A 5,854-nucleotide genomic window follows, 5' to 3' on the forward strand; every position below is an offset into this window, starting at 1 on the left:
ACTCTTCCACTACACTCTTGTTGGTCCTGCCGCAGTGCGACTATACATCGTGATTACCTAGGACATGCTATGTTAAGTAAAAAATTTGAATGTATTTCATTTATGAACTTCAATCTGTTTATTTTGAAGACTGTGTTATCCAGCCAGCAGGATTATCATTTTTGTATAGTTAAATATTTTATGAAAATTTATCTCAATCATTTACACAAACAATATATAATCCCCAACAGTATGTTTATGTATAACTTGACCGGTGTAAATATCATAACCCAAAGAAGCAGTATATTCATAAAGAACTCTAAATCTTGTAGGTACAAAATAAAAATTGATCATTTGAGAAAGTATGAATCCAATCCATTCAGCTAACACTTGATCGTCATTGTCACATTCAGTTTTAAACTTCGGCCAGTCTTCTTCTTCTAAAAAAGCAAATGCGATAGCAAATGGGATAGCAAGTATTCCACCATAAATTGTAAGAAAAAAAAGTTGATTTACGGCGACTTTTTTCAAAACAATCTTAACAGTTCTTTCGGGGAGCTTTGCGTCTAAAAATTTATACCACTAATGAGAGAGAAGTCCAACGGGTATTCCAGCTATAGTATTATAAGTAATTTGTTTTGGAAACCAACCATTCGATTTGCCCTGCAATGAAACATCAATTGCTCTATAAATTACTCATGTTATCAATATGTAGTCTTATTTTAGTATTTTATACATACCTTTAAAATTTCGGAATGTTGCGCTAAAACATCTGCTACAGCAGAGACCGACATCGAAATACCGACATTTGTATATACTAAATTTTTTTGAGAAAATAATTTCTTTTCAACAGAACTCATTCGAAGAGCAAACAATCTTAATCCTCTAAATACACTCATTATTTTGGATCGTAAAGTTGATGTTTCAACAATTACATCGATTTAAAAAAAAAAGCAGTTATCAAGAAGTATGAGTTTTAATTTTTATTATTACGTATTTAATACCTGAGGTTAGAGTTCAGGAATATTTCAAGGGTAGCAACAACAAGATATAACAGTTGTTTATGATTTTTTCGATGATATGTGAAAAATTTACGATCTTGATCTACGAAAAAAGAAAAAAAAAAAAAAAAAAATGTTAGATAATTTAATACCTAAAGCGTATAATAAAATAGTTTCTTAATGATTGACCACACAGTTTTTAAAATTAGTTTTTAATATCTCTTCATTAGTTATTTTTTTCTCCTATGAAGCATATATGCCAATCAGAGTCATTTTTTAAAAAATGAACTTAAATTCTTAGAACCGATGTTACGTAGAGGTGATGTAAGGGAAGACTGTGTTTACCTACAAGCCATTTAGTCGTGTATGATAAATCATTTATTGTTACTTCAATCAGAGTATGGAACTCTCTACCATCAGGTCTCACTACTCTTCCTACATTTGCTGAGTTAAAGTGTCATGTTATAATTATTTCTTTAATAGTGATCACCTTGAATTGTAGGGAGGGGGATGGAACTTTAAAGACTTGAAAGACTAAAATAAATAAAAATTGAACTCTTAACATTTAAAAGCTCGAAATTATTAATCTTCAAAATTATGTATTAATATTAGAATATACTATGTATTATAATTGTATTTTTATAAACTGTATGGCCAGAAGGAGTTTTGACTTCATGGCCAAATAAAATTCATTTATCTATCGATCTATCTGTGCACGGATCAAAAATACTCATTAAAAAGTATTAGAAATTATTTTTTTTCTTTTCAATCCATACGGAGATTTTGAAAAATATTGAATGGAATCGAAATTTCGATCATTTGAATACTTTCTAATTCTTATAATGGAATTTAAAAGTATTGCAAAAGAGTTCAATCAATCAATTTTCATCATTTTAGAAAAAGATTCAAAAATATGAATTCATTTTAATTTATTCCAATTCAAGTCATAATTAGAAATATGGAGCTATTTTGGTATTGAGGGAAATTCAGAAAGATTAAAAACTGTCAATTCATTTAAATCTTTTTTAAGCCACCTCTTAACCCGAAATATGGAACTATTTTGGTATTGGGGAAGATTTAGACAGATTGAAAACTGTCAATTGATTCGAATTTTTTTCAATGCTACTCGTAACCCTAAAATTCGAAACTTTTTTGTTATTGACGAGAATTCAGAAAGATTAAAAATATCAATTTATTCGAATCTTTTTCAATTCTTTGGAAGTTTAGAAATTCTTATATTATTTGAAGATTTAATATAATTGAAAAGTATTCATTTTACGTCCAGATGAAAACCTTGTGGAATAGGATTTATTCAAAAGTATTCAATTCTCATATTTTTCAATACTTTTCAATGAGTATTTTTAATCAGGGTGTTTACTAGAGAAAAGTGGTGGTTTCAATGTGCGCGTTGCACACATTATTCCTGATCAACTATATTGAATCAGTATTTTACATAGTAATATTTATAGGTTATGAATTCATTTTTAACAGGTATATATTAATTATATATGAGTGTGAATGTAGCAGACATTAGACAAATTTGGAATTATTAATAAATCGAGTAAATGATTAATAAAATTTAATTTTTAAAAATGCGCATTTTAAAAATTTTTAAATTAATAAGTGCATTTTTTATATATAAAAAATGCGAATTTGATTATACCGAAATTTTGGGTATATTTTGAGTGTGTTTTGGAAATAGTATACATTTGATATCATTTGGGTACGTTTTACGAATAATGACCTAATCATACCAAAATAATACCGAAATTAACGTTAATGTTGGGGATGTTTGTGAACTTTTCATACCCAAACTATACTGAAAAAAATCATTATTTGTGAAATATAGTATAAATGGCGTTTATAAATAAAATGTCATTTTATTGTTCAGCTTGAATACTATTGTACCAACTATATACAATATTATGTATTTCTCTAAAGACAGCTCATACACTCACATTTTTGAGAGTGGAAAGATTTAATTACATTTAATAAAAACTTTATATTCTAAATTGTTTTACTAGCACTATTTGTGTAAGTTATAAATAATACTGTCAACTAATAAAAAATAATGGAAGTGAATAGGCTCTACAAAAAAAACGATTTTTAAAGCATACGAAGAAACATAACCTTAAACATAATATCTATCAAGGGGTCACAGATTTTCTTAAAAACAATCGATTTGCTCGAAAAAAACTGAACGAGAAGTATGTAATATGTCCCAACAGGCAGCGAAGAGCGAAATTTATTTAAAAATAATTGAAAATTATTTTTATGTTTTTTATTAATAAAATCAAAAACCTTTTCATTTTTATTGTTCTAAAAAAAATTTAATAAAATAACGAATTTATAATTTATTTAAAATTTCAAAATTTGAATAAACATTTATTTTATTTCTCTCCTATCAGTTTCTTACTTTTATTGATAAATTGATTTTATGGGTTAATAGATTAAAATTTGACTCTGCTAAATTTAACAATTAAGAAAAAAAATTAGAGAACTTTTTAGGTATATAATGTTCATAAACATACCCAAAATAGAGGCATTATTTAGGTATAATTTGGGTTGTTTTTTGGTATATTACCGAAAAATGACCGAAACTGGGCTAAAATTCAGTGGATATTTTCAGTATTTTTTAAGTATGACCGAATTCGCTAGGGTAAATATTATTTTTTCAATTATTTACCCTATTTATTTACAATTTTAAATTTGTCTGATGTCTGCTACATTCACACTCGTTAATTATATACTACTGATTTAGGAGCGGCTATAAACATGTAGTATTTAATATAAATATTCATATTTTTGAAATTTCATATAAGTTTATTTTTTATATTTAATATATTTACTTTTCAATGTAATTCAATTTAAATAAAAAATGTTCAGATGCAATATTAATAATAATAAACATGTTTTAAAAATATTAACGCGAACACAGTTAAAAATTCATGTTGAGGTTATATTTGCGAATTTATAAAGTAAATAAGCATGACATGTTAGAGATTACGGTAACAACTATAAGAAATTTATGAACCTTGGTATAATTTATAATTATTCTAGTCCTAGTTATTCATTATATAATTATTATATATTATTTAATTTTAATACCTATTAGTTTTATCTCAATGAATACTATTAGTAATCATAATAATATTCAATAAGACCAGTTGTTCCGCCAGGGCGACGACTTTTCTCCAAATTTAACCTTAGACTGGTCAACAAACGCGACCTAACAACTTTGGTCAAGGGATGAGGGAATCGCCGCAACGCTTTTGAGAATGCAACGTTGCCTGATTGCTCTGGCTATTTGCTATTCGCTATGACTGTGACTGCAGCGCCAGACAAAATATGAACTACGGGAGGCTGTCAGAGTATGTTTTTATACGTATGTCAATAGCAAGAAACATAAAAATAAATAAATATTATAAATAATAGTAAAAAAAAAAGTTGTAAAAAATATGTGACAGTTTTATAGTAATTGCAGTTTTGTTTTTTAGCTAAACGGACCATCAATAAGTAAGTATAATGATAAAAAATAAAAAAGATTGCAGTAAGCATTTAGGTTAAGTTGTTTGAAATTCATATCAAAGTCAAAATATGATACTAAGGAAAAAATCAAAATGAAAAATAAATAATTAAATAATAATAAAATAAATACTTTCACGTGTGCTTGCTTACAATTTCAGTAATCATAGCCTTCCGTAACTCCGAAAGTAACCACTGCAAACGCTTCAGTCAATTTGATTTCCCCTACCATGGCTTCACTCAGAGCGAATTGGTGTATTATTTCCGGTGGGAATATTGTAAAAAATTCAAACATGAAAAAAAAATTTTCAACTTTATTTTTAAAAATTTCAAACTCTGTTTAAAACAATTAGTTATTTAAACAAATTGAATTGGCACTGTTTGAGAATGCCTTCAAAATTATTATTAATTTTAGTTTTATTGTTTACGAGATGTATCAGGATAGTTAATAAAATTATAATAAACTTATAAAAAATTTACTACGGATAATTTAAAAATATGTATGGTCATGTCATAAATTATAAAAATGATCTATGTAACATTTCTGCGGCGATATAATATATATAGATTTAGACTCCAATTATGAATATATATATATATATATATATAATTTAAATAGAGAAAATAAGTTTAGAAACTCGAAAATTTAGCACCTGAAAGACAGTTATGAGGTTCATCATGAAAACATAGAAAGCAACGGCCAAAGCAACCGCTAATTTTACAGTCATTTAAAGGTCGATAACTCAAAATGATTTACGTTCGTTATTTCGACTTACATCTTTTTGACATCATATTCCATTAGAATTGTTCACAGAGATGCGCCGAAAATCATATAGTCAGGCTAGCTACTTTATGAGTTTCTTCCGGCAACAATAGTAAACATTATTTTACACATACACAAACACACGTGCGCATGTATATAAAACAATATTGTGTATCTGTATTAAAAACAGTCCGTGGTAAATTTTATGTGTTAAATCAATTCTGACATTTAATAAATGTCAAATTTCTTTCTCGTATTATCTGAAATTTGTGTGAAAATTTTAACACAAATATTTTGCGAACTACTTTTAACACACAGATTCAGGGTTGCAAATAGCGCATTGAATTTATAATTGCATTAGTGCTTCAATTAAGTTTTTTTTTATATTTCATAATCCAAAAACAATAAATTAAAAATGATTTTTTAATTTTTAATTCAATATCTTTGAATTTAAAATAATTTTTTAATTTTTAATCCTATATTTTTGAATTAAAAATTTAATTTCAAATTTTTAATTCGTAAAGTAGCGTTAAAATGTAATGGCTTAGTTTTTAAATCTACGTTTTAGAAGACAACATTAAATGAG

General features: G+C 26.5%; 1 long non-coding RNA gene across 1 annotated transcript; it reads right to left on the bottom strand.

Moving 5' to 3' along the window:
- Positions 1–227: 227 nt before the first annotated feature.
- On the bottom strand, positions 228–4,228 carry LOC103568639 (uncharacterized). The gene is made up of 3 exons (XR_001345346.2): positions 4,089–4,228; positions 720–1,083; positions 228–642 (listed from the first exon to the last, which is right to left on the bottom strand). It is a non-coding gene; the product is annotated as an uncharacterized LOC103568639 (long non-coding RNA).
- Positions 4,229–5,854: the final 1,626 nt, after the last annotated feature.

The sequence above is a fragment of the Microplitis demolitor genome, chromosome 4, assembly GCF_026212275.2.
Source record: "Microplitis demolitor isolate Queensland-Clemson2020A chromosome 4, iyMicDemo2.1a, whole genome shotgun sequence".
In the NCBI taxonomy this organism is placed as follows: Eukaryota; Metazoa; Arthropoda; class Insecta; order Hymenoptera; family Braconidae; genus Microplitis; species Microplitis demolitor.